The 19,143-nt window shown below is 38.8% G+C and overlaps 1 pseudogene; it reads right to left on the reverse strand.

The window, feature by feature from the left end:
- Positions 1-17,471: 17,471 nt before the first annotated feature.
- Positions 17,472-17,589, reverse strand: LOC121146911 (annotated as a pseudogene).
- Between the last annotated feature and the right edge of the window lie 1,554 nt (positions 17,590-19,143).

A 19,143-nucleotide genomic window follows, 5' to 3' on the forward strand; every position in this document is an offset into this window, starting at 1 on the left:
TGAACAAATCTAACATAGTTTATGTTAAATGAAAAAAGGGAGAGAAAGAAGGTCACATATTGTATTATTTTACTCAAAAAATAATATCCAGAATAGGGAAATCCGTATAGGCAGAAAGTTGAATGGATGCCAGGAGTGGGGAGAAGAGGGAATGGGGCAGGACTACTGATTGGATATGCGGTTTCTTTTTAAGGTGGAGACAGTGTTTTCAAATTACACAATGTTTATTGTGATAATTATACAATGTGAACTGTGCACTGTAAAACCGTATATTTTATGTTATTTTTTAGGAGACTTCATAAAGTTCATAGACAGTTCATTTCTTTTAATTTTTCTATGAAATTTTTCAGATTTCTTGATATATCTTACCATTTCTATAAACTTACAAAGAATGAAGGAGAATATATTCATAATCTTTAGTTGGGAAGTAAATTACGTAACAATAGAGCTGTAGAAGTTGTAAGAAAAAATAATGGATTGGATTGAATACAAATGAAAATCTTTAATAATTTTGACTACAGGAAAATGAAAGAGAAGCCACAGTGCAGGATAAAATATTTACAAAATAAATGTCTGACAGCAGATCCACATTTAGAATACATAAATAGTAGTTCAATAATAGTAAGTCCTTTCAACTTGAAAAAAATAAGCAAATGCTTTCAACAGACATTTTACCAGATACATGTGCGAAAAAGAAATGATAAAATTGTTTCTGCCATCAGAAACGCACATGCAACCCCACTGAGCTAGCACTACTAACTAAGCAGAAAGCCTAATTTTAAAAAATTTAAAAAGCCTGACAGTATCAAATGCTGGCACAAATGTACAGTAACATGAATTCTTACATTCTAGTGAGAATGCAAAATGGAAAAGCCACTTTGGAAGGCATTTTGGCAGGTTCTGATACAGTTAACCATAAACTTCATGTAACCTGGCAGTCCAATTTCTTGGTATTTACCCAAGAGAAATGAAAACATAAATCTATACAAAAGCCTATCAGTGAACATTTATAGAGACCTTATTTATGATCACAAAAACATGAGAATGACTGGAACCTCATTCAGCTGGAGACTGGCTAAACTATGAACATCCTTGGGATAAAATACTACTCAGCACCAAATGGGGAAAGAATCCACTGATACACAAGCAGGCAACATGGACAAATCTCAAACACATTACACTAATGAAAGTCAGACACAGAAGTCTACATATTCTGAGAAACATGAAAACAAAAAGCACATCTGGATTTATCAGAGGCTGGGAAAGGAAAGAGTGCTGATTGCAGATGTAAAGTGAAGAAGAATCACTTTAAGGTGATGGAAATTTTCTGTTGTGGTCAAAGTTCCATGATTCCATGTGCTTTTGAAAATCCATATGGCTATATATTCACACACAAAAAAGAATGTTATTTTATGCAAATTACTCTCTGCCAAACCTGATTTGGGGAGATGACTGACAATATCATTTGGTTAAGGGAAATGGAAGGATATTAACTATTACATGGAGAGCAATTTCAGCAGAGTAGCCTGAAGCAAATGAGAGGTAACAGTGGACACTTATTCAATGAGGCAGAAAGTGAGGCAGGTGAACAGCTGAGTGGGCCTGTGTGGAGTGCCCCATTAATCACATTAAGCTACACCAGTCTTTCCCTCTGGGCTTGTAATTCAAACCCAGGGAAGTCTGAAGGAAAGCTGAGGGAGGGGGGCATGCGTGGGTGATGATTCAGATCTCCAAGGGCATTCAAGTTTGACAATTTTTATTTATGATATTTGGAAGAAAAACCCAATTTGCCATAGAAAACATAGGGAAAGTAAAGATTGTTAAAACGTTTGGTGAAGATTTCCAGGGTTAAAAAGTGACTGATAGTGTGTTACATTCCTGGAGGAGGAGGACATTTTGGTGTGGTAGGAATGACAATGCAGATAATATTTTGTTTTTAGCAGCAAAAAGGTACATAGGATAAAATAGAGAAATTCTATTCCATGAATTTGCACTTACCATTTGTCTATTAGATGCAATCTTGATATTATTTTAATTCTTTAAACTATTTTATATTAAAATATTAAATAACAGGAAGTAATTTATTCTAAGACAAAAATTTAATTTTGTTTTTCCTTCCTAATGAGTGGGTGACTTTGGAAGACACAGTCTGAATTCATTTCCTTTTGGAAACACCTTCAGTATCTTTTGGACTGATACACTAAATTCTCCCTCTGACCAGCATGGAGGTAGGTGACTGCTGAGTGCCGAAATGTGGGTACTGTAAAATCAAGCTGAACACATGTGTCACGATGAACAATTATAGCTAAGAATCCATCCACACAGTCTCTGGGGTCCCTGTGTTGTAGCATTCAGACACAGCACCTCCCCTCCTCCCACTGTTGTGAGTGGAGCCAGATCTCACAAGATGAGTAAGCGACATATGGCATGTGTGAAATTTCCTCCACCCTGTAGCCCTTCCCAAGGCTGCTGTAGATGGCAGCGACGATTATAGTAACCTTGACTCCATAAGGAATGTGACAACTTAAACCCTGTAGATTACTTAGCAACGAGTTATTCCAGAGCAATCCATTGTACCCCGGGGACCTGGACTACAATTTGGAAATACGGGGCTCCCATCTAATGAAATATGTTCATTGGGCAGAAACTGGCTTCACACAGCGACTATCTTTGTCTTAAGGTCACTTCTGGGGGCTAGTCTCAACAAAAGGCAAATGGCCCATCTTTTGCAGTGACATAATGCAAGTTTGAGGCATTCACACTGGGACTCAGGGACCCTTATATTGCACTGTTGTCTCTGAACTCTGCAGAAATTTAAGAACCCTCAGTTTTGTCTACAAGTCATGGCTTGGGATTGGGGAAGTCCAAAGTCTGATCAATTTCGAAGATTCCCCCCAAAGTATGTGAGTGCAGTGAAATGGAGACAGAGAAGGGGACATAGTAAAAAACACTTTTTCATCAAGGATTTCTGATCCAGAGCAAGGCGTTAGTGGTCCCCAGGGTGGTTCAGATCCTCAGAGGATTCTACAACAAGTTCCAGGGCAGGCAGGTGATAGAAAACCTGTAAGAATTCCTAAATGCTTCTAGGCACAGACCCATCTAACATTCCCACAGGTTAAGCCGCTGCGTGGGATGCCAGCACTGACCAACAGGGAACCAGTTCAAATCTGATTGTTCTTCTTGTAAGTCAGATCCCTGCTAATGTGCCTGGGAAGGTAGTGGATGATGGTCCATCTACTTGGACCCATGCCACCCATTGGGGAGACCCAGAGTTCTGGGCTCCTGCCTCCAGCCTGGCCCAATCCTGGCTACTATAGTCATTTGTGGAGTGAACCAGCAGATGGAAGATTCTGTCTGTGTGTCTGTCCCTCTTTCATTCTGTCTCTCAAAATAAGTAAGTACATCTCTTTAAAAAAGAGAAATGGGAGTACCTGCAAGATTTAAGCTTCATGAAATCTCACCAAGAGACACTATCTTAAATATTGCTTTGGCAAATGTTTAGTATATCAATTATGGTTGTGACTCAGATTTTGAAACTATAAAATTAAACACAAGGTAGAATCAAATGAACACAACTTTATAAAACCATATTTTAAAGATATTAAAAATGGTCACACACAGAGTTGCATGTTGCAGAAGTACATGCACATTTTAAATGCCATTAATGTAAATACCTTGCCCGACAAGAACTTGAACCTTTTATCTGATTATGAATTCTGCACCATGGTATATTTCTTAGTTTCATTTCCACAGATAATATATCCCAAACATTTTCAGGTCCCTTGAAATTGTTGAATGGCCCCAAATAGACCAAAGTATCTGCCATGTTACTTTTGTCTGTGGTGGCTTTGTGTTACAGAAGCATACAGTAGGAATACAGCTCTCATTTCGATCACTGTTCTCTGTTCTTGAATTCTATCAGCCCCCAAGTCCTGGCCTTCCTCCCTTAGCGTATCTCACTAACAGGAGTTTTACAGATAGCTTTGTTTTAGGTGAAGGAGTTAGAAAGAGATAAAAAGAGATCTTTCATCTGCTGATTCACTCACCACATGGCTGCAATGGCCAGAGCTGAGCAGGTCAGAAGCTGGGAGCAAGGAGCTTCTTCCAGGTTTCCCACATGAGTTCAGAGGCCCAAGTAATTGAGCCATTCTTTGTGTGCTCTGCTCTCCCAAGCCATTAACAGGGAGCTGAATTGTAAGTAGAGAAAGCAGGACTAGAACCAATGCTTACATGAGATGACAGCACCACAGGCAATTATCTTGTTATACCACCATACTGGTTCTGTAACAAGGCTCTAATCACAGAATTCACAAGATCATTTGCTTTTCCAACAGATAACAATTTGATGTCTGGTCAATACTAGACATCTTCAGGGGTTTCTTTTGTGGAAATTCCAGGTCTTGGACCTACATGTAGGCTCCAGGCTGAATGAAGACCATGTAGCTCTTCTAACCTCTGTCCCAATACCCCAAGAGTATAGCATTGCTGACCAGTCAGGAATGTGGACTCAAGCTAAATATATAATGGGGTCAAATATTTCTCCAACAACCTTTTATTACCTAGCCAGATATCTGCATTCAGCTGTCCCTCTCCTCTTTATGTTAGCTTCTTTAAAAACCTCAAAGCCCCCCATTCAGCAGGGTGGTGGTAGTGGAGTGGGGAGTCTGTCACCACTTCAAACTTTTTCTTTTTTAGTTGGTTAGGCTTTGGGGGCAGGGATTGAGTTTTCATTAACAGTCTGGCAAAGTTTCTTTTCATTTGTTCTGGACAATGTTTTCAATCATGACAGTGGTTTTGGACCTACCACTTGCATGGCTGATCCTTAGTGAAGCAAGCATTACTGTTCCAACAGCCTGTTGGAGCAAGACCCATCAGACTGACAGATCAGCTCCTTCCTTCTCAGGATCTAGTGAAGGCCCTTGTGCCTCTCACATTCTTGTTGATTCTGTTGCCACTCCAAAGAGCAGGCATTGAACAATGGAGCCACTGGTGCATCACCAAGTCCACCATGAATGCTGGCTAGAGATTTGGCAGCACTTAGCCTGTTGTTTCATTTCGAAACAGGTTTGTCCTTAACGGAAAAGCTTTCTTCATTATTTCCATCCAATTGAAAATTTAAGAACACTCATGAATTCAACATGACATTCTGAATCTACTGCTCAAACTGGTTTAGCTGGCATGTTACTTGCCTCTTTCTTTCCCCATCTTTCTTACTTTTTTTTTTTTTTGCCATTTGCTTCTCTTGAGCTTCAGTCTGTTTTTCTATCATTAAAACAAGGATACTACAATGTAAGGATACTTGTCCTATCACATTCCAAATACCCTGAAATTCTCCCAACTAAGTCCCCCCTCTGTTTCTGTATTGTTCTTTTAGATACAATCTTTGATGCTTCACCCTTCATAGTAGAGTAAGACAGGAGTCTGGCTTGCTATTCTGATGTGGGAGTAGGCCTGGGCTTTTCCCTGTGAGAGTGGAAAATTAGCAGCCCACTATTTAAATTCCAATGAACGTACAATTATAAAAGGCTTTATTATTCCGTCTGGTCTTCTTAGGAGACTGAAAGAAGACAAGCAAGAATGTGCATGGCCAAGAACTATTTAATTTTTATTGATACAAGAAAAAAATAGAGCAGATCTAGGCTGCCAGAAAAGAGAAAGACAAGCATATGGTCGTTAAAATTACAGGAGCCACCAGTTTACAGAAGACAATCTGTTTTAATGGTATAGGAGTTTCTGCATGGCTGTTTGATTCACATCCACCCTGGCAGCTATTGCAATTGCATAAGCCTTCAACTTTCAAGATCATGTAGTGCTAATTTAGATTCAGTCTGTGGCTTGTTATAAAATGAAGCTCTTTCATGGCATAACGGAGCAGAGGGGAACCTGATCTAAAGATGCCCATGAGACATGTCTTCTTATTCTGCATCTCAGGCGTGAGTCACCACTTCCTGCTAAAATACAGAGAAACACTAACCATGTGGGATGTGCAATTGGTAATGACTGAGTTGGGAAAAACACACAGCTCCCTGAACTGTCAGATGCCGTGGGCTTGCAAAACAATATTGAGAGAGGCAGAACTATTATAGGAAGTCTAAGACTGTCTCACTGGCTCATCTTATATGTCAAGAGTCTAATAACTTGGCAAAAAAAATTTCCACAAAAAAAGTTATGAGAGGGAAAGGACAGAATCTTTTTTAATTATCAGAGAGTCTCTAACAAATGATAACATATAGCTGCTTCATATTCTGGCACCATTGACCTTAAATAACATTTACCCCAAAAGACAGCATTACATTTTTGGATTAAAAGAAAGACTATATGACACAGATGGGTGGCTTTAGAAACTCAAATTCTCTGGTTTGAGCAGAAATTTTATGTATTTGCCTGCCTGGGCTACACTAGGCTCACATAGCTGAAAAATAATTATTTCCAGATGTGTCTCCAGGAGAAATCAGCACTTGAACAAGTATACTGAGTAGAAAAGATTCACCCTCATTAGTGTGACTGAGCATAATCCAGTTCTTCAGGGGAAGAATGAATTTACTTTCTCTTTAACACAGGCTAATCAATGTTCTTGGCTTGCATATTGGTACTCCTGGCCCTCAGGCCGTCAGACAGACCAGCGTTTTCCCACTAGCTTTCTTGGGTCTCCAGCTTGCACACAGCACATTGTGGGACTTCTTGGCCTCCATAACTACCTGAGGCAAATTCTAGAATTCATCTCCAAAAATAAAAAGGATCTTTAAAAAGTTCCTGGAAAATGTGTATTTTGAGGAAAAAAAAACTATGTGTGGATTTCAAAATTTCTGTGCACCAAAGGGAACTTACATGTTAGTGGCATTTTTTTTCCTGTGAACCCTTTGCTTGTCCTCTTGTAGGTTTTTCTGGAGAATGCTGATTAATACAGGACACTTGTTAAAAACTATCCAGAGTTGAGAGGATGAAATATTATCATATTAAACTTAGAAAGCTTGTATTTTCCCCATAAATAAAAAATTTACGTTATTCTATCACAAAGATCATGATTTGGTATTGATAATTTTATTTTTAGGTGATTATGTTAAAATTGCTCTTTTTACCTTTATTTTGGGAAATACAACAATATGCTTACAAAGTCAGATTGTATTTATTTGTAATCACTTTTATAAAAGGACCTCAATATTCCCATGAACAATAAGCAAGTGGTTACAAATAGATAGCTTAATGTTGACTTAATGGAACCTTCATGATTCATGCTTATTTTTATTTAGTTAGTTAATTGTATTCTGTGGAAGAATGTAGACAAAATCTTCATGTGTATAACAGAGGTCCTCACCTAACATGGAGCATGGCTCAAGTCATGAGATGATTATCTGAGAATGAGCAAATCCATTTAGCATGCTGCAATTCAAAGCTCTTCATAAGCTTAGCTCAGTAGCAAAAATCTATATAGTCAATGCTGCCACATAAAGCAGATCCCAATAAACATCCCCAGGATGCTTTTTAAAACTGTAATTCTACTCTAATATCTTACATTCTGATATACCTCCTTTGAAGGCTTCTAAGCCACTCAGGTATTTTGGAACACATAATAGGCTAAGGACTAGGTTTAAATCAACATAGGTTTATCAATTTCATTATCGAATTTTGGTTCTGACTGGTCTATGCAGCTAGTTAGAAGGTATTATCTGTACTCATAACTGTGTCTACCAAATATATGTATATATATATATGTATATATATATATACACACACACATAATTAAAACAAGTAAACTTTGAATGCAATTGAAGTTGCCTATTCTAAAGCTGTCATCCAAGAAATGAAATGCCCATTTAACAAATGCACTTATATTCACTGGGACAAGAAGTGTGAGCATTCTTATAAGAATCCTTCCTAGAAAACTCAGGTTATCTTAATACTTTTATAACGTTGCATTCCATAATTTTGGTATGCCTCTCTCTAGAGATTATTTGAAATGACAAAAAGAATCTGAAATAGAGAAATAGTTCCCCAATTTGATTTTTATTTTTTGAAAAAGAGTTTGGGAGAGGGTTGGTTAGAGAGAGAGAGAGATCCTACCCACTGTACACTCCCCAATTCAATGACCAGGAATGAGCTAGGCCATAGCTGGGAACCAGGTATGCAATTCAGATCTCTTAAAAAGTGGCAGAGATCCAATTACTTGAGCCGTCACTTCTGCCTGCTAGGAGTCCTGATTTATCTCTTAGTTCAGTTTCTACCATCCCCTACTGTCTACCACACTACCATTAATTCTTGGCAGATTATGAGGGTCACCATACTTTAAATACAAGAGATGGGAACAGGTTTCAGAACTATCAAATATGTGCACTAAATGCACGAATGGTGCATGTAATACAACATATAAACTATCCACTCCCCATGTGTATTCATCCTAGGCTGCCCTCAAATCTGTCTTCCTCATAGAAGAACACGGGGGAGAAAAACAATATGTAGTACAGGCATGGAGTATCAAATGAAAATGCCAACCACTGCAACCACCTATAGCACCTATAGAGCCAGGCTTTATAAACTTGGGGCTAAATTTATGGATAAAAACTCAAAGCTAAAAGAAGAAAAACACTTTTTCAAAGTTTTATAGGACAATGTATGTATCTCTTTCCCAATATTTAATGAAAACTAGGAAGTAAGTTATTCTGGCATATTTTGAGGCACCATTTTGGTTTCTTTTAGTTCATTTAAAGGATTCCTACCATATCCAAAATGTATACAATGTGGTATGTGTGAGGTAGCTATGTAAATAGTGCCTAATTAAGACAGATGGATAGATAATTCTTTCTTGTGCTTATGGAAAGGGGGAGAACATAGAATGGATCCACTAGTTAGATTTATCTCCTATCCACTTTTGGGCAGATATATGCAACTTTTAAAACTTATTTATTTATTTGAAAGGTAGAAAGACAGGCACAGACAGATCTCCCATCCACCATAGTTCATTCCCCAAATGCCTATAACAGCCAGAACTGAAACATGACTCAACTGTCTGAACTGCATAAGATTTTAAGAATCTCAAAATAAAATACTTAATACATGAATTGTCCGTTATGGTCTTTAGCCACCTTTTTTTTATAAAAAGATTATTTTATTTTTATTGGAAAGTGAGATATACAGAGAGGAGAAGAAACAGAGAGGAAGATCTTCTGTCCGATGATTCACTCCCCAAGTGAGTGCAACGGCAGGTGCTGCGCCTATCCGAAGCCAGGTGACAGGAACTTCCTCCAGGTCTCCTACATGGGTGCAGAATCCCAAGGCTTTTGGTCATCCTCGACTGCTTTCCCAGGCCACAAGCAGGGAGCTGGATGGGAAGCGGGGCTGCCAGGATTAGAACCAATGCCCATATGGGATCCTGGTGTGTTCAAGGTGAGGACTTTAGCTGCTAGGCCACTAGCTGCGCCAGGACACTAGCCAGCTTTTTATATAAAAGAGTGTGGCGAGTGTCTTTTTTTAAAAAATGAGAAATTGTGTGTTGTAGAAGAAAAGAGGAGAGCAATTGAGAAGTTCCTCAGAGAAAGAATAACGTGAGTTTTGAAGTTGATAAATAGCTGTTCAACAATATAGAGGAATTAGACATTCCAGGTATAGAGAAAGTCATGGTGAATAAGAAGAAAGAGTAAAGATAAGAATTTTCATTTTTAAGCACCACAACAATCCTATTTGAATTAAAATCTTATAATATGGAAGCACTTCAAAAAGCTAACTGAAATGAAATGTAGTAATTTAATGGATTTGACTTTTTTTGCACCATGGTAAACTTAGCTTTTAATTCCATTTTCTCCCACATTTTTAAGTGGGAAAAAAAAAAAGCTTTACATAAGCTTTCTGAGGCATGCATACTGGAATACTGAATTTTCTTCACTTTTTATTGTTTGTTTTTGCAGAGGTGAGCCTGTCTCTCTTCCAAAAAATCCTCAGGAACAGGGGTGGTGGGGCATTTGTTGCAGCCAACTTCTGATATGCCTGCATCCCAAATAAGAGTTCTTGCTTAAAATCCTGGCTCCTCTCGGCTTTGGATCCACTTCCCTGCCAGTGCTCTGGGAGAGAGAAGATGGTGACCTAACTACGTGGGTTCTTGCTTTCCACATAGGGAATATGGTTGAAGTTCCTGGTTCCCATGCAGGTACATGGTCCCAAGGCTTTGAGCCATCCTCAACTGCTTTCCCAGGCCACAAGCAGGGAGCTGGATGGGAAGTGGTGCAGCCAGGATACGGGATTCTCTGAGGATGCAAGGTGAGGATTTAGCCACTAGGCCAAAGCGCCGGCCCCTCTAGGATGCTTTTAACATCCACGTACTCCTTTCTTTAGTTGCCCAAGTTAAACTACAGTTAGTTGTCAAACAATGACAAGACATTGTCTTGGATATTCAATTTTTTGAATGAATCATTACATCTCAGTGAAAATAAAATGTCTCTGCTGTGGATCTGTTTGTGTAGTTGAGATATTCTACTCTCAAAACGATTCTCTTTTTATGGGGGAGGTGTCACTAGAGGCTCTTTTGGAGGCCCAAGAATTCACCCCACTACCCCCGCAAGAGAAAAAAAATGAAAAGACTGTCCAGAGAGAAGTAGAGTTGACAAAGTGGGACAGGAGTCTGGGTGGACAGAGTGAGGAGGGAGGGGTGAGAGAGAGAAAGACAGAGACAGGGAGAGGGAGAACGCTGATTCTGAATACATCCTTGCCTACCTCTTCCATGCCACAAAACTCTGTTATTACATTATGTGTTTCCCACTATTGCTAGTGAGTTTCCGTGACTCAAAGCTTTACCAAAACTTCAAAGTTCTTTTAGTTTTAAGTGACAGATAAAGCTTTCTGTGTTAATGGAGTACAATGTGATATATTGAAACATGTAAACATGATGTAATGTTCAATCATGGTAACCATATCTATATTCCCAAACATTTAACATTTCTTGATCAAGAAAACATTCAAAATCCTTCTTTCTATGCTTTTCTCTTTTTAAGAGAAATATAGAATATATTATCATTATTTATAGTCCCTCTGTGCAACAGTACGCACACATTTATGTGAAGACACCCAGGAGACAATATCCATTTATGCATTTGGACAAATACTTATATGACTAAATAACTAAGATCATAGTCTCACAATCTACTCACCTCTGCAAAATTAGAGATGATCAGTATTCCTACAAATTAATTGCTTTGCTTCATTGAAGACATCATTTTTTCCTTGCACTCATATCCCCTGCAGAAGTCCCATTTTCAGGCAAACAAGCTTCAATGGATCGTGAAATATTTGATAAACACCCATGTGAGGCAGTGTATATGTGGCTCATTGCTTTGGTATGTATGTGGACATTCGAACACCTTTATTCTAAGAGCTGACTTGATGTTGTATCAGTGTTTATGAAGAGTACCTCAGCACAGCACTAAACAAACATAAGCACTTTACACGGAGAGTTCTAGATTTCATTAAGCACCCAAACTCCCTGGAGGGTCATGTTCCATTAAGGGACAGCTTGGCTGAGAATTGAAGGCTTTCAATTCCCTAAGCACACTGATTGGTTAACAGCTTTGCTTCTCTGAAACTCAAACCCAGGAAGCACTGTTTCAGAGCACCCCCAAAGAGCTGTGTACTTTGGTACACACAAAACCTGAAGAATCACCAGGAACTGAAGCTGAATGAAAGTCAAATGTCAGTAGCTGATTAGATGTACACACTATCACCAAACTCCACCAGCATTAGTGCTGTGAAGTCTTCCCACTACTACACACCTCTCTGGGGCAGTCACTGTGGCAGTTGACAGCCGGGATGTTAGTTTGACATCAAGATGTCTTTTTGCTTCAAAATGATGTAGGTTGTCAAAAGATGACAAGGTGTAGGCTTACTTGTTTGGTTTGTGGAATGGATCATCACATTCTCTAGAATCACAACATCGCCTTTCTGATTCCCAGAATACAGTGGACACTTGATGGGTGTATACCAAATAGAAACCTACATTTTGGGTTACAGCACTGTATTCCCTCTCAAATGTAACTTTCTAAAGAGGTTTAGAATTCAAGCAAATCCAACCTGGGTACAGCTGTGTTTCTCACATTCCTTTCTGTTATCCATTTAACTAGTGTGTTCCTACTTTAGATTGAGGAGTGGTACTACATAAAAGAAAGACTAGGGGCTTCATGATCAAGCCAGATTCTAATTCCATTTCCCCAACACCTCTGCGTACCAGGGCAAGTTAATTAACCCATGGTGCTTTACCTTTCTTATAGATAAAAATTCCAATCATGCCATCTGATCACCAGCCAAGGCTACAGCAAAAGACTGAGTTATTAGGCCTGTGCCATGGTCTGTCATGCAGAAGACACATAATAAAAGTCACTTCCTCCCTCCTCCCCACACTTATCACCCCATTCTCTTATCTTCAGCTCAAATCTTCATGAATTCTGAAAGTCTCGGACTTTTTATCAGTGCCTAAGTTCTGTCTAGACACCCTTTACCTTCCCAGCATCATTAGTTCAAATACTCTGTTTTTCTGTACTGTTTATTTTCATATCCCCTAGTCTCCCTTTTCCTCTCTTATGCAGAAGAAGTGAAAATACCATGGTGAGGTAGGTAGTTAGCATTTGATGGGTATCACAGGCTGTCTCTGGACACTTTTGCTTTTCACTAGGTTCTAGATTTTTAAACAGAAATTATTAAACAGAAAACTGAATGTGCTTTTAATAAAAAAAATTAATCGGTGTTATGAAAGTGTTCTGTGTAATTTTTACAGAAATATCCAGAAGACATGGTCAAAAAATGTCACAACTTGACATTTTCTTTGCTGTGACATATTAATTTCTTAAAATGAGAGTAAAATAAAAAGAACATGAAGAAGCATCTAGATATTTATAACAGTCTACAGTGATATCTTGGTATGACTGATTATTTATTAGTCCTGGTAAAATCTTTGGTATTTTTTACTATTGGAATTAGTCCAAATACGCATTATAATTAATGCATACCAGGTTTGGTGAAGGAAAGAAGATAGAAGAAAATATTTCAGGAAATTGCAAAGAAAATGCAAACTTGATTTATTATTTGTATAGAGGTTCTCTTGAAATTTAAAAAATATTTAATATATTTATTTGAAAGAATTACACACAAAGAAATGGGGAGACAAAAATCTTCCACCTGCTGTTTGCTCCTCAAATTATCATAATGGCAGTGCTGGATCAGGCCAAAGCCAAAGAGTCAGAAGTTTCTTTCTGGTTTCCCATATGATTACAGGGGTTCAAGGACTTGGCTTATTTTCTACCACTTTCTCAGGCACATTACCAGGGAACTGGATCAGAACTGGAACAGTCTGGACTTGAATCGGCGCCCATACATGATGCTGGAGTTGCATCACATTGTGCCACAACACTACCCCTCTTTTTGAATTTTTAAAACAGAACACTATATTTAATAAGACTTATTTTAGTCAAAAGACTGAAGAGATTGTCCTCAGAGTGGACTACGGTTTCTTGGGATTTTTTTACAGTAGAGAATAAACACCTTTGGTGCCACTTCTCCAATGAGTCAAAACTAAGATGTTTGGTGGTGCACGCTCGGATCAACAGTTAGACTCTTGTTTGGAATGCTTGCATCCTATAATGGAGTGCCTGGGTTTGGATCACAGACTCACTTCTAATTCTAGATTTTTGGGAAAATGTACCCTGGGAGGTGACAGTGATGGCTCAGGTGATTGAGTCACTGCCACACACATGGGAGATCAAGACTGAATCCTTGAAACCTGATTGTGGATTGGTCTTGCTCTAGCTCATACAGGCACTTGGGGAGTGAATGGGTAACATGTTTCAAGACTGCAGTTCCTTCTCTCAGCAGCTCTGCTCTTTCCCTGTCTCTGTAACCTCTCCATCTATTTTCCTCCCACTCTACCCTGCTTTTAAAAAGGTTGAGCTTCCCAGAGTACCAGATGTTGGGTCACACGTGCCTGGATGATCTGGCTTCCTCCAAAGGGACACCTGTTGTTCCTCTGCAAGATCACAGCTGGGGTCACTCTTTCCAAGGGCATTTCTCTACTCCCATAATCCTTATGGAAAACCAGACACTCCTTCAAGGATCTTTGTTTTCCTGAGGCTAGCTCACCTACTTTTATTGCTGTTTTGTGTATCAGTCTTCTCTGCATTGTATGTTTTCTCAGATCAGGGACTATTTTTAAGTCACATTTGCTTTCTCTGTACCTGGGACACACTGGGTGATATGTAAAAGATACTGAATGAATGGAAACACAGCTCAGAGAAGGACAGGACTTGAAGCAAGGGTAAGGATGGATCCTCCACTAAAACCTAAGGGGCTGGTGGCTCTTATGTTTAAAAAATTCTATTTGTTTATATTTTAATTTTGTATGTAGAGTTATAGAAAGAGAAGGAGAGATACAGAGAGAAGTCTTCCCTCCAATGGTTCACTCCCCAAACAGCCACCAATGGCCAGAGCTGTGTTGATCCAAAGTTGCAAGTCAGAAGCCTCCTTTGGATTGCCCACGTGTGTACAGGGGCTTAAGGTTCCAGGCTGTCCTCCTCTACTTTTCTAGACCTTAAGCAAGGAGTTGGATTGGAAGTAGAGCAGCTGGGACACAAATAGCTGTGCACAGAGGATGCCAACACTGTAGGCAAAGGCTTAGCCTGTTATCCCATTGTGTCAGCCCTTCTGGTGGCTATTATAAGAACAGGGACTTTGGGATAATGAACAAGCAAAGCAAGAAATACTGTGAGTCATGTGGAAAATGAAGGATAGGCTACAAATGACACAGAGTCTTTAAATTTTGAGCTATGTTATAGATTCTTGCATAATTTATTGAATTTTTTCCTTTTCAGTTATGCAGAAAGTGGTCTGTAAATAAAAGGCCACTGGTAATTGTACACACAGCTGTAGGTTCTGGAGAACTTTCCCCTGGGCATTAAACAAGGTCATGAAAAAATGCGATGAGCAAATGAAGACTGAGAAGAGCAAGAGAGAAAAGTGGTTCACTACTTCTGAAAGCAGTGCTGAATCTCTACAAGTGCCCCAAAACATTGGACCAAACACTGGCTGAGTAAGACTGATGATTTTTGTTTGGGCCTGGCATGATGACTCAGTGGCTAAATCCTTACCTTGCAAGTGCTGGGATACTACAGGGGCACTGGTTTGTATTCCAGCTACTCTACTTCCAGCCCGCTGTTTGTAGCCTGGAAAAGCAGTATAGGACGACTCAAAGCTATGGGACCCTGTTCCCATACGGGAGACCCAGAAGAAGCTCCTGGCTCTTGGCTTCTGATTGGCACAACTCAAGCCATGGTAGCCACTTGGGGAGAGAACCACCAAATGAAAGATCTTTCTGTCTGTCTGTCCTTCTCTCTGTGAATTTGTCTTTTCAATAAAAATAAGTAATTTAAAAAAAATATTTTTTTTCTTTTATAAAGCTTTCCAGTGCAGGGAAGCTGATTTTATAAGCAAACAAATTAGTAGTCGATAATTTGAGAGACAAGTGTCATAAAGACCATAAGGAGTGTCATGAGCTAGAGAGTGATTGAGGTACTACTTGTGGGTTAGCAAAGCCCTTAAGAGGAGCTTATATTTATGCTGAGACTACAAGAACAACGAGAACATCTGGGAGACAAATATTCCAGGCAGGCAGTGTGTGTTGCAGGACTTGGGATTAGAGGGAGTTCAGAGTGTTTGAGACACCCAAAGGAGTCTACTACAGGCAGAACAGAAAGGAGGAGGAAAGCGGTGATTCAAATGATGAGACTGGAGAAAGAGAAAGAAGGCAGCAACTGTAGCACCCTAGCGGCCAAAGAAAAGACACTTGATTCATAAAGGACACTATGATTGCTGTGTAAATACTTGATAATGAGAGAGTCGTTGGAAGCACGGTGAGAGGCAATGATCTCATGTGTAGAGTACTGGGGACAGAGATAAGAAAACAAGCTGCAGCAGTAGGGGTGAGGAGCAGGGAAGCAATGATTTTCAGAAATGCAATATGAGCAGAATACAAATGTGTGTGTGTGTGTGTGTGTGTGAAAGAAAAACATAACAACTAAGAGTAAGTGCAACTGCAATCTGGAGACATAGTATGGATTAAGTAGGGAGTACAGACTGGAAATAGAGTCCACATTACAGAGTCTGGAGCCACACAGGCCATTGGACAAAGATGAATTTCCCTGGAAAGCAATACAAAATGGATTGTATGCAGGAAATGGCCATGATAAATTCTGCTTTTGGCACATTTGCATTTTCTTGATCACAGTGAGGAGCTCAGGCTAGAGGATCACCAGAAAAGATGGAGGGACTAGCATCATAGTATAATAATTTAAGCTGCCACCTGCAACTCCTGGATCCCATTTTGGCACTGATTCAAGACCCAGCTGCTGTGCTTACAATTCAGCTCCTTGCCAATGTGTCTGGGAAATCAGCAGGAGACAGGCCAATTGCATCAGTCCTGTCACTCACATGGGAGACTTAGATGGAGTTCCAGGCTTCTGGCTTTAGCCTGGCCCATCTCTCTCTCTCTTCCTTTTTTTTTTTTTTTTAACCTCTGGATTTCAAATAAATAAATAGATAAATATTTTTAAAATTAGAGAGGGGGAAAGAGAGAGAGACAGAAACAGGGACACACAGAGAGAAATCTTCCATCTGCTGCTTCATTTCTCAAATGACAGTAATGGCAAGGGCCAGGCTTGGCTGAAGCCCGCAACCTGGAGCTTCATCAGGAGCTCCTATGTGTGTGGGAGAAGCCCAAGTTCTTGGTCCATCTTCTGCTGATTTCCCAGGCACGCTAACAGAGAGCTAGATCAAAAGTGGAGCAGCCAGGAAGCTGAACTGGTGCCCATATGAGATGCCAGTATTGTAAAAGGCAGCTTAACCCACTTTGTCACAATTTTAGAAAGAGTACTTGGCTAGATTAGAAATTATAATCTTTCTTTTTCCAAGAGATTCAGATTATTTATTCCATAATCTGAATAACAACAAGTGCTTATTAAAGGTTATATTCACTTGGCGGTATCAAAAATACTGGGGTTGGGAAAAAAAGACAAAAATAATACGCAGTGCTGTAAGAATATTTTATTTCAACTGGGGAGACAGAGAAGTGAGCAGACATATGTAATATTATACAAATTCCCATACTCCTTGCTTCATGGAATTTAACATTATCTGTAATCTAGACCTATGAACAAAGAGATCACTTATTAAAGATACTGTCTTTTGTTCCAGCACTGTGGAATTTTTGATCCAGATAACTGCTAATGGTCAGGAAAAAAAGCAGAATATGGTTCAAGTATTTGGACTCCCATGTGGAGACCTAAAAGAAGCTGCTGGCTCCTTGTTTCAGCTTGTACTAGTCCTGGCCATAGTGGCCACATGTGGAGTGAATCAGCAGATGGTAAATCTCTCTCTCTCTCTCTCCCTCTGTCTCTCTCTCTCTCCTTGTTTCTCTGTAACTCGCTTTCAAATAAACAAATCTTTACATGAAAATAAAGGTACTGCCTTCTTATCCAGTTGAGATTTTCTGTCATCCTCTTGCAGGGGGGCATGTTAATCTTCTTAATATTGTTCCAATTTTAGTGTATGTGCTGCCGAAGTGAGCACCCACTTGAGATTATTCCATTGACTAGTTCAGAAATACTAGAGTTATTGTATCTTATTATTACTCAGTTTCTAGGTTTCTCATCTTCCCAGGCTCCTTAATTCATTTAATGTCTTTAGTTTTAGGTTTAAGCATTCTGATCAACTTTCATGATATTTTATAAGTTTTAATCAGAATCTGATTCCACAGAAAATGTGATAAGTGTGAACCTAAGTGGAAGATTTGTATTATGACCAAAGAAATGCTTTGTCAATTTTCATTTTTATTACTCCATGAAATGTTATGATTGTGAGTTTGATGTGACCTCTTCCCCCTCAGTACCCTTTGTGCCATTCAGAAAGCATTATATTACACAATATCAGATTACTTGTTTAAATTTTGGTCTATGAAAAGGAGCATCAAAAGAAGGCAAAGATCGCTGTAGGATCACAGATTGCTGGTTACAAAGAAGGAGCCACAAGCTTCATGCATTTTTTTCATCCAATTTATTTTGCTTCACAAGATAAGATGAGGTATGCAATGGCTCATTCTGGTGTTATAGTTAATTTTAACTCTCATATCAATAAGCAGATGCCTTTTCAAGTTATAAAAAGTCTGCCATTATTATTATCAACTGCAGAGAATGAGATCATTGTACTCACAGTACTATAAAAAGCTAAAGTATAATGGAAGAGTAAAAATATAACTCAGGGAGGAAGAAAAACTCACCAAACCTGCAAAATATCTTTTGAAGCAAGAGATACCACATTGGATTTCCTTTATAAATAAGCACTGGGTGCAGAGAAAGATTATGAACCTTCAATGGAAGTGGACTCTCTTAAGGATTGTTATAAATTAGCTATTTCATGACGCCCTGTTTACTATTTGCATGGGAAAATTTCTACATGTTGATTTGTAAAGTCATCTGCAAATGGAAGCATTAGGATAGAAGAATTATATACATCCACTTGAAATTTGAATTATCAATGTATTAGAATATTTGAAATAATTACCCCTAGCTTTCATTACTTAGATTAACTGTCTCCCGTCTCCCTTAGGATTCAGAAGGAAACAATTCTCATGGATATTTAGGATATATATAAGTATATATTCTAATAAAAATGGCTACATTATAGAAGTCATTAAGAAATGGAATTCAAGTATTTTTGTGTTATATTGAAAATGTGTGTTATGAAAAGAACTATGTGCGAATTTTTAAATTATTTTCTTTTTATGTACATGAAGGAAACGAATTCATGTATTTCATATATAGTTTTAAGAGCGTAATGATCTTTCCCATTCTATTCTTCACTCTCTCTTTCTTTCTTTTTCTTTCTTTCTTTCTTTCCTTCTTTCTTTCTTTCCTTCTTTCTTTCTTTCTTTCTTTTCTTTCTTTTTTTTCTCATTTTATGTTTGATTTCTTATAATCACATACTACCAATTCAATTTATAATTACCATCTTAATCCTCTGTTAAACAGAATTCAACAAGCAGAATGTAGACAAAGGGAGCTGGATCAGAAGTGGAACAGTTAGGACACAAACTGGTGTGTATAGGAAAGCCAGCACTACAGGTAG

The sequence above is a fragment of the Ochotona curzoniae genome, unplaced genomic scaffold (genome assembly GCF_017591425.1).
Source record: "Ochotona curzoniae isolate NIBS_2020 unplaced genomic scaffold, NIBS_Ocur_1.0 scaffold_4505, whole genome shotgun sequence".
NCBI classification, from domain to species: Eukaryota; Metazoa; Chordata; class Mammalia; order Lagomorpha; family Ochotonidae; genus Ochotona; species Ochotona curzoniae.